Source organism: Pelobates fuscus, chromosome 4, assembly GCF_036172605.1.
Source record: "Pelobates fuscus isolate aPelFus1 chromosome 4, aPelFus1.pri, whole genome shotgun sequence".
Taxonomy (NCBI): Eukaryota; Metazoa; Chordata; class Amphibia; order Anura; family Pelobatidae; genus Pelobates; species Pelobates fuscus.
This window is the reverse complement of record NC_086320.1, coordinates 149,546,963-149,560,483: the sequence shown is the minus strand read 5'-3', so window position 1 is coordinate 149,560,483 and position 13,521 is coordinate 149,546,963.

Here is a 13,521-nt window from a genome sequence, read left to right as displayed (position 1 = left end):
AATTCGGCCCGGGCATGTTTTTATCACAGCGGCCCACTAAGAAGGGGCGGTGCAGAGAGGGTGTGTTTTGTCGTCACTAACGACAAACACGCCCCCTTCTCAAAGTGCAGGCCAGGGCAGACCATGCGCAGAGCTCTGCTAAAGAGCTCTAGCATGAGAAACAAGCCCTGTATTTGTTCTGCACAGTGCAAGCAAATTTAATAACATGCTTGCACTGTGTTTCCTTGCAACTTGTCTTTGGTGTCTCTATAAATGGATACCAGGAGACAAAAATGCCAGGAAAGAGTATTGTGCTGTGTTTGGAGCCTGCTTGTGGGATTGTGTGTGTTTGTATAGAGTGAGCTGATTGTGGTGTGGTATTGTGTAATAAGGTCGGTTTTAGTCGTGTTGTGTTTGTGGTGTAATGTAGTGCATATGTGGCTAGGGTCTGTAAAGAATGTGTGTATAGGGGATGTAGCAAGTGTGTGCATACAGGCTATAGTGTGTGTGTGTGTGTGTGTATATGTGATGTAGTGTTTGTAGAGAGTGTGTGTTTAGGGGTGTAGTATGTGTTTGCTTACAAGGAATCTAGTGTGTGTATAGGGTATCCAGAGTGTGTATGTCAGGAATGTAGTGTGTGTGTGTGCGTGTGTATATATATATATATATATATATATATATATATATTTGGAAGTATTGTGTATGTGTGTGGTGCAGTGTGTTGGGGAGGTTCGGTGTGTATGTGAGGGGTGCAGTATGTGTGTATGATGGATGCTGTGTGTGATGTGTGTGAGGGTGCTGTGTATGAGGGTGCTGTGTATGATGTGTGTGAGAGTGCTGTGTATGATGTGTTTTGTGATAGTGCTGAGTGCGATGTGTGTGTGAGTCCTAAATGTGATGTGTGTGAGAGTGCTGTGTGTGAGAGTGCCAAGTGTGATAGTGCTGTGGATGATGTGCGTGAGTGCGATGTGTGTGAGAGTGCTGTGTATGATGTGTTTTGTGATAGTGCTGAGTGTGATGTGTGTGTGAGTCCTAAATGTGATGTGTGTGAGAGTGCCGAGTGTGATAGTGCTGTGGATGATGTGTGTGAGTGCTGAGTGTGATGTGTGTGAGAGTTCTGTGTGTGATGGGTGTGAGAGTGCTGTGTGTGATGGGAGTGAGAGTGCTGAGTGTGATGGGTGTGAGAGTGCTATGTGTGATGGGTGTGAGAGTGCTATGTGCGATGGGTGTGAGAGTGCTATGTGTGATGGGTGTGAGAGTGCTATGTGTGATGGGTGTGAGAGTGCTATGTGTGATGGGTGTGAGAGTGCTATGTGTGATGGGTGTGAGAGTGCTGAGTGTGATGGGAGTGAGAGTGCTGAGTGTGATGGGAGTGAGAGTGCTGAGTGTGATGGGAGTGAGAGTGCTGAGTGTGATGGAAGTGAGAGTGCTGAGTGTGTTGGGAGTGAGAGTGCTGTGTGTGATGGGTGTGAGAGTGCTGTGTGTGATGGGTGTGAGAGTGCTGTGTGTGATGGGAGTGAAAGTGCTGTGTGTGATGGGAGTGAGAGTGCTGTGTGTGATGGGAGTGAGAGTGCTGTGTGTGATGGGAGTGAGAGTGCTGAGTGTGATGGGAGTGAGAGTGCTGAGTGTGATGGGAGTGAGAGTGCTGAGTGTGATGGGAGTGAGAGTGCTGTGTGTGATGGGAGTGAGAGTGCTGTGTGTGATGGGAGTGAGAGTGCTGTGTGTGATAGTGATGTGTGTGCTGTGTGTGAATGTTAGAAGGGATTGAGTGTTGGGGGGGTAAAATAAAATAAAAGAGTATGCATTATGTCCCCCCCTCCCTTCTTACCTTTAGCCTGGGAGGGGGGACCGGCATGCTGGTGAGTGGGAGGGGGGACCGGCACTCCGACACCATCCCTGGTGGTCCAGTGGTGAGTGAACTCTAGCCTGAGGGCTAGAGTTCACTCTCGCGAGATCCGGTCGTTGCCATGGCAACGTGCCGGATCTCACGAGAGGAACCCGGCGGAGCTGCAAGATAGAGCTCCGCCGGGTCCTCTCCCTCCCTCCCCAGCCGCATGTCTCTCCAAGGGGGCCGGTGAAGGAGATCTCTGATCTCCTCACCGGCCCTTCATTGAAAACAGCGGGGCCGGCGCTCGTATAGTGCCGGCCCTGCATAGACCGGCAGGGGAGATCCTGGGACCTTCCCCTGCCGGCCTCGGCCCATGGCCACCGCGGCCCACCGGGCATTTGCCCGGTGTGCCCGATGGCCAGTCCGGGCCTGCTGATAAGCATACCGTGATTTGACACAAGGAACAAAAACATGTAATTAGCTAGAATGTCATAAATTGTAGAATGGACTGGAAATGTCAAACAGGGTAATGGCATCACTCAGGACTGGATTTACATGGCAGGTGCCTGTAGATACATAATTCTAAGGTGCCCCCTGCTACCCAATCCCAATAGGCAGATAAAGCAAGGATAGTGAATTTATTAACATCTAAATGCATGTTCATATTTGACAACTGCAATGTGTAAATGTATATATCTCTGCTTCCAGTGTATTGTGTTTTTAGTCTGTGAGTATAGTAAGTGTATGTAGCCGTGTCAATGCATGCATTGTTAAAGTAACGTTAGAAGGGGTTAGGGTCTCGCATGTCCACCATATGTGGGTCATTGTGCCTTTCTGGTTCCCACATCTCCAGCATTTATCTGTGGATTGGGGCCAGATATGGTGTATCCTGGCTGGCACCAGGTACCAGCGGTACAACAGCTTGCATTGTAGCGCCAAGTGGGTAGCACAAGATGTTGCCCCTCTATGGGATGAATATGCCCTTTCCCACCTGTCTTAAGGTATGGTTCTGCCTAGTTGAATATGCCAAGATTGTGTGTGTGTGTCTTTCGTCGTGTCTGCTGTCTGTAGGAGCAGTTTATATCCTAGCGATAATAGTTTCTTGAGTGGTTTTTTTTTGTGTGCACATCAGTTCAAAGACCGACATGGGTTCCGCCAGCTTGGTGTTTGTATTGATGTTCAACTGAACAATAAAAATTGTCAAATTTAGAAAAGAAGGGGTTAGGGTAAAGGTGGTTAAGGTTAGACTAAATAGGGTGCTTAGTAGTAACAGCTTTAGAGGGGTTTACATTGTAAAATAAAGGATGTTTAGGATTGTTACGTTTAGGGCTAGAGTTGGGTTATATTTAGTATTGAGATATATGAGGGTTAAACATAGAGTTAAACATAGGATTCAGGTTAAAGGTTTATTTTCAGGTTGAGACTTTGCAAAAAAACATTCAAATTCCAGCACTCAAAGAATTCACCCTCCTATGGCTTCTGTAAACCAGTCAGAGTGATGACATTAGAGCTAGAGGAGCTGTTATTCAATGTGCAGCCATCACTGAGAGCTTCCCCGGCTCCACCTGCAAGCTGAAACACTGCACATACACATACTCCTACCACCATGATCACTTCAAATCACTGAAGTGGTCACAGTGGTTGGAGTAACCCTTTAACCCCTTAAGGACCAAACTTCTGGAATAAAAGGAGTCATGACATGTCACACATGTCCAGGGCCGTCTTTAACACAGGGCAAAAGGGGCAGCTGCCCCGGGCCCAGTTACTCCTGGGGGGCCCAAAGCAGCTGCCCTGTGGGCCCACACTGCCCACAACAATTTGGAGGGGCCTATCAAGTGGCTCATGCATTTAGGGCCACCCGATGGGTATCTCTGAACAGGGACCCGGTGGGGTGCCATGGCCCTTTAAGAGCCGACCGGGCCCCTGTAGTATTAGCTGGCTGGGAGGAAGTGACAGACGATCACTTCCTCCCAGCTTCAGAAGAGAGCACCGCGGGAGGAAGGAGGCAGCAGCAGGTAGCAGCATGGGGAGGAGAGGCAGGAATGAGCTGCTGCTCATCCCCACTCCCATCAGCCTCAGCCAGCACTAAGCTGAGTTGAAGGTAAGTGTATCCAGTCCCTGATCCTCTCCTTCTGGGTGAATGGCTGCAGCTAGGATAGTTTTTAGAAAAACCACCCCACTCAATGCCCCTGCCCTGATTTCCCCCACTTACTGCTTATCTTCTCTGTGCCCCCACTCTCTGGCCCTGCCCTGCCTTCCCCACTCACTTCTGCTCTTCTCTGTGCCCCCACTCTCTGCACCTGCCCTGCCTTCCCCACTCACTTTTTCTCTCCTCTCTGCCCCTGCCCTGCCTTCCCCACTCACTTCTCTTCTCTGTGCCCCCACTCTCTGCCCCTGCCCTGCCTTTCCCCACTCACTTCTTCTCTTCTCTGTGCCCCCACTCTCTGCACCTGCCCTGCCTTCCCCACTCACTTTTTCTCTCCTCTCTGCCCCTGCCCTGCCTTCCCCACTCACTTCTTCTCTTCTCTGTGCCCCCACTCTCTGCCCCTGCCCTGCCTTCCCCCACTCACTTCTTCTCTTCTCTGTGCCCCCACTCTCTGGCCCTGCCCTGCCTTCCCCACTCACTTTTTCTCTCCTCTCTGCCCCTGCCCTGCCTTCCCCACTCACTTCTTCTCTTCTCTATGCCCCCACTCTCTGCCCCTGCCCTGCCTTCCCCACTCACTTCTTCTCTTCTCTGTGCCCCCACTCTCTGCCCCTGCCCTGCTTTCCCCCCACTTACTGCTTCTCGGTGCCCCCACTCACTGCTCCTGCCTTCCCCCCTCACTGCTTTTTTTGCCCTGTGCCCCCACTCACTGCCTTTCTACTATGTGCCCCCACTCACTGCTTTTTTTTTGTTTAGATGAGTTTAATTATTGATGCAGTTGCATTTAAGCACAGTGTTTATATTATGTTTTAATTATTTTTTTTGTTGTGCATTACATATAACAGTACCAGCTTGCCTTGCCCCAGCAGCATCAGCATTTACCAGCTTTGTGCCTCCTCCAACCCTGCTGCAAACATAAAAATGATCACATGTATGTCAGAGTGTGTGTATATGTGTGTATGTGTGTGCCAGTGTGTAACTGTGTCAGTGTGTATCTGAGTGTTTATGTACCAGTGTGCATATCAGAATTTGTGTGCATGTGCCAGTGTGTGTATCTGTATGTCAAGGTATGTGCATGTGTCAGTATGTTTATATGTGTGTTGATGTGTATGTAACTGTGTAAGTGTATACATCCCAGCAATCAAAAACAACATGCAAACACATCCCTGATAACACAAACATTACAGACAAACACACCCCTGATTTCAAACTCCAAAATTATATATAAAACACACCCTTTACTCAAACACCAATACTATACACAAATGTTTAGAAGACAACACTACATCCTATAACAACCCTGAAGGCAAATATTACATACTAACAAAACCCAGTATTAAAATGCCAAAATGATATGCATACACCAATTCACAGTTGCACACCTGCATTTAAAAGTCAACCATACATACAAACACACACCACTGCATTCAAACGCAAACACTACACACAAGTACACCTCTGCATTCCAATTGTAATAGCACATACAAATACACCTCTACATGCACACATATACTCTATACAAAAACAGGCTTACATTCAAATGCACAAACACTGCACACAAATACAACCCTACAAGAATGGGCAAAGTATAGATCCCCAGCTAGCATAGCATTGTGGGAGTTGTATGACAGATGGGGATGTATCTTCTTGCCACTATTGTGCTAGAGGGGGAGGCCCAAACAACTTTCTTGTACCAGGGCTTCTCTGCATTAGTTCCGCCACTGGGTTGGAGTGTAAGGCATGATTGCATGCCAGGGAGTGGGAGGGCAGCAGGGTCCAGGGGGCCCAAGCAAATGCTTGCCCAGGGTCCAATCACTATTAAAGACGGCCCTGCACATGTCATGTGTCCTTACGGGGTTAAAGTATAATACTGTGCAACCATATCCTCTCTAATGGAGATTACCATTTGGGAGTCAACATAAGTAGCTTGGTTGCTACTTCTAAGTGCTGCTTCAAAGTGTGTGCTTGGAGATATTCTGGAGGTAATCTGACGTATAATGTAAAAAGTTAAGATTTGTTTGATTTTAATAACTCACCTCATTAAAATGGCAGGCTTGGTTCAGTGTAATAGTTGTAATGCATTTGTTTCACGTTCCACTTTTTGGAGATTTGGATGCAGACAGTTCTTTATATTGCGGCAGGAGATTGTATTTTTGAAGTCTGAGATTTGTACATTATCTGGTAAACAAACTCAGGCTGGAGCTGTTGCAAAGCCACTGCCGCAGAGATGTCCTAGGAATGGCAGATGGATTACTGTAGGATCTGGTAAACTTAGAGTTGTGGATAAAAGACATATTGCACAGTCTGTTGCTCTACATAATTAATTTTTAGCACTTTTAGAGTGTATCAGTGTTATGAAGACAGGCTCAGGCACCGTGTAGTGGTATTATGGAGACAGGTTCAGGCACTGAGTGTAGTGGTATTATGGAGACAAGCTCAGGCACGGAGGGAAGTGGTGTTATGGAGAAAAGCTCAAGCACTGAGTGTAGTGGTGTTGTTGAGACAAGCTCAAGCACTGAGTGTAGTGGTGTTGTGGAGACAGACTCAGGCACCGAGTGTAGTGGTTTTGTGGAGACATTCTCAGGCACCGAGTGTAGTGGTATTATGGAGACAGGTTTGGAGACTATGGTGAGGCCTAATAGAAAGCAGTTGTTGTTGGAGGATTCTATCAATAGTTTCCACAATAGTGGTTGTGAAGAAATGACTATATTATTCGATATTTTGTTGCATAGTTCTTGTTTTTTTGTGTACTTTTCATTCGGCAGATGGGACTGCCGAACCGAGACCACCCCTGGCTCACTTAACTTCAAAGCCGGCATCACTTTCACCCTCTATGTGTGCGGTCAGCGTTCGTACTGTCGAACGCCACGTGGCAGAGAAAACCGCGGCCATCTTGTTTTCGCCAAACAAAGGCAGCGGGACTTGGTCGTCGAGTGTCTGGAACTAAAATCGGACACTCGACTTCCCAAACACCGGTCTCCATCATGCGAACGCTGGAACTAGTGATACCGATTAGCTAGGAGAGCGCTATTCGGTACAAATATGCACACGAATGAGGGGAACAATCGCTGCTAGGAGCCAGGGGAATTCATTCGGTACTTTTATGCATTTCTTCCCTTTTTCTGAAGTGACCGGCAAAACCACACGAACCTCTGGAACTATTTTGGGCAGTCCGCCCCCAGTGGACCGGTCACAAAGGACTTCCATACTTTTTGCGAACCCCTGAACCGATCCGGGTGAAATTTGGATATGTTGGTCACCCGGATCGGGGCTATCAGGGGATATAGTATTTGTGGGGATACCCCAGGTATAAAGGGGTGTTCCAGAAGTTGGGGAAAATGGTGAATTTTCAGCCTGGAGATAATTAGGTTGGCACTATATCAGACCTGATTATCTCCAGGACTAGGGGAGGGAACTGCCTGTTTGTATTAGGTGTGTTTTATATTTTTACTGTCCAGGATTGGATAAATATTACTCCTCCCTGTGGGATGTCCCCTTGCATGGGGACCTGCATAAAAAGCCATGTGTGTGAATAAACGTTAGTTCTGCTTGTATCCTGAATCTGGACTCTGACTGTTATTTTGGAATTCGTATGCTGTAACAAGGGAATTATCTTATGCAGCTGTTATATTCCGTAGGGATTTCGTTCCTGGGACTACCGAACCGGACTCTCGCTACCTTAGGCTCTGACCGTCCGGGAGGAAACTACCGAACTCGGTTTGGTTAAACTTGGTTTCCTTACAACTGGTGGCAAGCGGAGGGATTCGAATCCCGAATGGACATTGCAAACCAAGCAAGGGAATGAATGGCTCAGCAGTACCAGCTACTTAAAAGAACCACACTAAAGGATTTACTGGAAGCTCGAGGCAGAGTGGCAAGTAACAAGACAAAAGCCACGTTAATTGCAGAATTAATGCAGAGCGATAATACCAGCAACACAGAAATGGATCAAGAGGAAGAAAATGCGATGCAAAAGGACATCCGATGGATGCTCAGTCTGTTGGGACCCAACCCAGCTACAGAGGCGGTTCTGCAGGTCATGGCACAAGCCAGACAATCGCAAAAAGAGCGAGAGGACCGGGACAGACCGTCACAGGGGGATTTACTACACTCCCCGGGAAGTACTGGGGAAATCCCAAAGAAGGTAAACTATGCAGCCTTTAAATCTTTCAATGACAATGAGATGGAAATTGACAGTTACTTGCAAGACTTTGAACGCCAATGTGCACTGGAGGGATTAGACTCCACGAAATGGGCTGCAGTCATTAGCTGTAAATTGTCAGGTAGAGCAGCCGAGGCGCTGCGAGCAGTACCTGAGGGGGACATACATAATTATGAAAAAATAAAAGACATTTTGTTGGCCAGATATGCTGTAACTCCGGAGGCATACCGGAAAAAGTTTAGAGATCTGAGAAAGACTGGGAGAGATTCCCATACGGAATGGGCGTTTCGGCTACAACGGGCGGCCCGCAATTGGATGAAGGGCTGCCAAGCAACCACCCTGGAGGATGCTTTGCAACTTATGTTACTGGAGCAATTTTTTAATCACGCTGCAGAGGACATAAAAGACTGGGTTAAAGATAGAAAACCAAAAACTGTGGAGGAAGCCGCCAGGTTAGCGGATGAGTATCAGGATAATAGGAGGAAGGAGCAAGGGGTGAGCAGACCACCTTTTAAGCCTAACTACCAGGCTCCAACAACCCCTACCCCTCCTAGACCCGCCATGAGTAACCCTTCACCGAACCCAGCAAACACACCACGTCCCCCTGCAGTGTGTCATTATTGCAAACAACCAGGGCATTACAAGAATCAGTGCCCTCGCTTAAACCGGGGAAGCTGGGAAAGGCAACCCCCACAACAACCCAGGGCAGCTGCTCATTGTGTGCAACAGGAAGGCACAACCGGTGTTCCTAACCAAGAAGAACAGTGGAGTGTATTGCACGAGGTCAACCCAGTTCAAGCTGGGGGTGACAACCGGGACCACCACCGCCAATGGATTACCGTAGATGGCGTGGGGGCCCGGGCTCTGAGAGACTCTGGGGCTACTTTGACTGTGGTGCAACCTCACACGATCAGAGCGCAAGCTCGCACCGGACGCACAGTCGCTGTGAGGGTGGCTGGGGGCGCTATTCACAAACTGCCCACCGCTAATATCCTTGTTGATTGGGGTTCCGGGTCGAAACAGCTAGAGGTGGGGATTATGCAAGAACTACCCGCCGAGGTTTTGTTGGGGAATGATGTAGGATGCTTGACCTCCCAACTGGCCCGAGACCCCCCTGCTGAGGCATACCCAGTGACCACCCGAGCTCAAGCCAGACTGGAAGCTCCGCTGCACTCTGAGGAAAACCAGGTAAGAGTCGAAATACCCCCCTTACCCGATCCTACCTTCCCTTTCTGGGATACCCCCCAGGGGTTTGAACAAGAGCAGCGTACCGACCCCACATTAGAGGGTTATAGGAAGGCAGCGGCCGTTACCCCAGGGAACAACCCGCACGAAAAGTTTGAGTGGTATAAGGGGTTACTATATAGAGTGACCGAGGGGGTGGGACAGGGGGCCACCCAGGTCATCAAAAGACAATTAATTGTACCCCGTAAATTCCGGGCTGAGTTGTTAAGACTCAGTCATGACATTCCCCTAGCAGGACATTTAGGGGTTAAAAAGACAAGAGACAGGTTAACCCAAACCTTCTTCTGGCCCAGGGTCACCCAGGACCTCAAGTATTATTGCAGGACGTGCGACGTCTGCCAAAGGGTGGGAAAAAGGGGAGATCTTCGGAAGGCCAAACTTCACCCATTGCCCATTATAGAACAGCCCTTTCACCGAGTAGCGGTAGATTTAATAGGACCCCTCAGCCGACCCAGCCAGTCGGGCAAAAAGTTCATACTAACCGTGGTCGACTACGCCACTAGGTACCCGGAGGCAGTCGCCCTCACCAATATAGAGGCCGAGACCGTGGCCGAAGCCCTTATTCAGATTTTCACCCGAGTAGGTTTCCCACAAGAGATCCTATCCGATCGGGGAACTCAGTTCACGGCTACCCTGACACAACAATTGTGGCAGAGCTGTGGAGTGAAACCCCTGTTCAGCGCCCCGTACCATCCCCAGACTAACGGGCTCTGTGAACGTTTCAATGGCACTCTAAAACAGATGCTAAAAACCTTTACGGAGTCCCACAAGAACTGGGAAAAATTCCTCCCCCACCTTCTGTTTGCCTACCGTGAGGTGCCCCAGGCCTCCACTGGGTTTTCCCCCTTCGAACTCCTGTATGGGAGAAAAGTTCGGGGCCCACTGGAGCTCGTACGGGAGCACTGGGAGGGCAATACAGACGAGGGGGGAGTCCCTATCGTCCAGTATGTTCTGGAGTTCCGGGACCGTCTGCGGGCGCTCACCGCATCGGTTCGGGAGAACCTGCAGACGGCCCAGGAGGACCAGAGGAAATGGTACGATAGGGGAGCCCAAGATAGAGTACTAGAATTGGGGCAGAAGGTGTTAGCTTTGAGGCCAGTTAAAAAGGATAAGCTACAAGCCGCATGGCAGGGACCATTTAAGGTAGTAGAACGGGTTAGCGAGACCACCTACATCGTGAGCAAATGCTCAGATGAAAGGCTGACCAAAGCCTTCCATGTGAATATGCTCAAACCATACTTTGAGAGAACAGAGGATGTGGGCGCCGTGTGTGCGCCCGCCACAGAAGATAGTGAGGGACTACCCCTTCCCGATTTACTAGACACCGCTCCCTGTACCATTGACCAAGTAAGCTTGGGTCAAAATTTAAACCCCCTGGAGAAAGGTGAGGCCACGCAACTGCTGCAAAGATATCAAGAGATGTTTTCAGCCACCCCAGGCTATACCTCCGCTGCGGTACACCGCGTGGAAACCCAGGGAGAGACGCCACTGCGGCAACAACCCTATCGGATCCCGGAAGCAGTGCGTGAGAGTATGCTCACCGAGTTAAGGGATATGTTACAGTTAGGGGTAATAGAACCCTCGCAAAGTCCTTGGGCCTCCCCGGTAGTCCTAGTACCGAAGCGCGACGGTACCACGCGCTTCTGTGTAGACTATCGGAGGCTTAACGATCGTACCATAACAGACGCCTACCCCATGCCCAGAATAGATGAGCTCTTAGACCGTATGGCGGGGGGGAACTACTTGACTACCCTGGACCTGTGCAAAGGTTATTGGCAGATCCCCTTGGAGCCTGCGGCCATCCCCAAGTCGGCATTCGTCACCCCTTTCGGGCTATACCAATTCAAGGTTATGCCCTTTGGGATGAAGAATGCCCCGGCTACCTTTCAGAGGATGGCCGATAGGCTCCTGGAGGGATTTCAGGACTTCGCATGCGCGTATCTAGACGATATTGCCGTCTACAGCCGCACATGGGGAGACCATCTGGGCCATGTGTCCAGGGTACTCCAACGAATCCACCTCGCCGGGCTCACGTTAAAACCCGACAAATGTCACGTAGGTCTGGCCGAGGTACAGTATCTCGGCCACAGGGTGGGCTCCGGTAGACAGCGTCCAGAGCCAGCGAAGGTAGAGGCCATAGCGAACTGGCCCCAACCTAGGACCAAAACCCAGGTACTAGCTTTCTTAGGGACGGCCGGTTATTATAGAAAGTTTGTCCCAGAGTACAGCGCCCTGGCCAAACCCCTCACCGACCTTACCAAAAAGGCCCTCCCCAAACAGGTTTCCTGGACCCCAGAGTGCACGGACGCTTTCCAGAAGCTTAAAGCGGCATTGAGTGAGGCTCCTGTGTTGGCAGCACCTGACTACACTAAACAATTTCTTGTACACACAGATGCCTCCATGTTCGGACTGGGAGCCGTGCTAAGCCAAGTGGGCACAGACGGCATGGACCACCCGGTGGCATACCTCAGCCGTAAACTGTTACCCCGAGAGGTCAGCTATGCCACCGTAGAAAAAGAATGCTTGGCCCTCGTGTGGGCACTCAAGAAGCTCCAGCCCTATTTGTATGGGCGGGCATTTACCCTTATGACGGACCACAACCCCCTGGTATGGCTTAACCGGGTAGCTGGAGACAATCCCAGGCTATTACGGTGGAGCCTAGCCCTTCAACCTTATAATTTTACTATGCAGTACCGGCCTGGAAAACAAAATGGTAATGCGGATGGCCTGTCACGCCAGACCGAACTGGACTCCTAAACCGCTACTTTTCTCGGACATCCCCAAGCCAACCCGACAGGGTCTAGGCGGGTATGCCGACCTATGGACTTATAGGGGAGCAGTGTGAAGAAATGACTATATTATTCGATATTTTGTTGCATAGTTCTTGTTTTTTTGTGTACTTTTCATTCGGCAGATGGGACTGCCGAACCGAGACCACCCCTGGCTCACTTAACTTCAAAGCCGGCATCACTTTCACCCTCTATGTGTGCGGTCAGCGTTCGTACTGTCGAACGCCACGTGGCAGAGAAAACCGCGGCCATCTTGTTTTCGCCAAACAAAGGCAGCGGGACTTGGTCGTCGAGTGTCTGGAACTAAAATCGGACACTCGACTTCCCAAACACCGGTCTCCATCATGCGAACGCTGGAACTAGTGATACCGATTAGCTAGGAGAGCGCTATTCGGTACAAATATGCACACGAATGAGGGGAACAATCGCTGCTAGGAGCCAGGGGAATTCATTCGGTACTTTTATGCATTTCTTCCCTTTTTCTGAAGTGACCGGCAAAACCACACGAACCTCTGGAACTATTTTGGGCAGTCCGCCCCCAGTGGACCGGTCACAAAGGACTTCCATACTTTTTGCGAACCCCTGAACCGATCCGGGTGAAATTTGGATATGTTGGTCACCCGGATCGGGGCTATCAGGGGATATAGTATTTGTGGGGATACCCCAGGTATAAAGGGGTGTTCCAGAAGTTGGGGAAAATGGTGAATTTTCAGCCTGGAGATAATTAGGTTGGCACTATATCAGACCTGATTATCTCCAGGACTAGGGGAGGGAACTGCCTGTTTGTATTAGGTGTGTTTTATATTTTTACTGTCCAGGATTGGATAAATATTACTCCTCCCTGTGGGATGTCCCCTTGCATGGGGACCTGCATAAAAAGCCATGTGTGTGAATAAACGTTAGTTCTGCTTGTATCCTGAATCTGGACTCTGACTGTTATTTTGGAATTCGTATGCTGTAACAAGGGAATTATCTTATGCAGCTGTTATATTCCGTAGGGATTTCGTTCCTGGGACTACCGAACCGGACTCTCGCTACCTTAGGCTCTGACCGTCCGGGAGGAAACTACCGAACTCGGTTTGGTTAAACTTGGTTTCCTTACAGTGGTCTTGTGAGTTGACTTTGTGGAGCTACTGCTCACAGAGACAGGAGACGTATTTGTAATATTGTTAAGAGAGCAAAGCAGGAAGGGGAAATGGATGTACTTGTCCATCTAGGGACAAATGACTTGGCTTGCAATGATGTTTCAGAGGTAAAGGAAGTTTTTTGTGTTTTTGCCAATGATATACGGCAGGTTGCTTCAACACTGTCATTCTCTGAAGTTCTGCCTGTGCATAACACTCAGAACGACAGGCGGATGCGTATTAGGGACTTT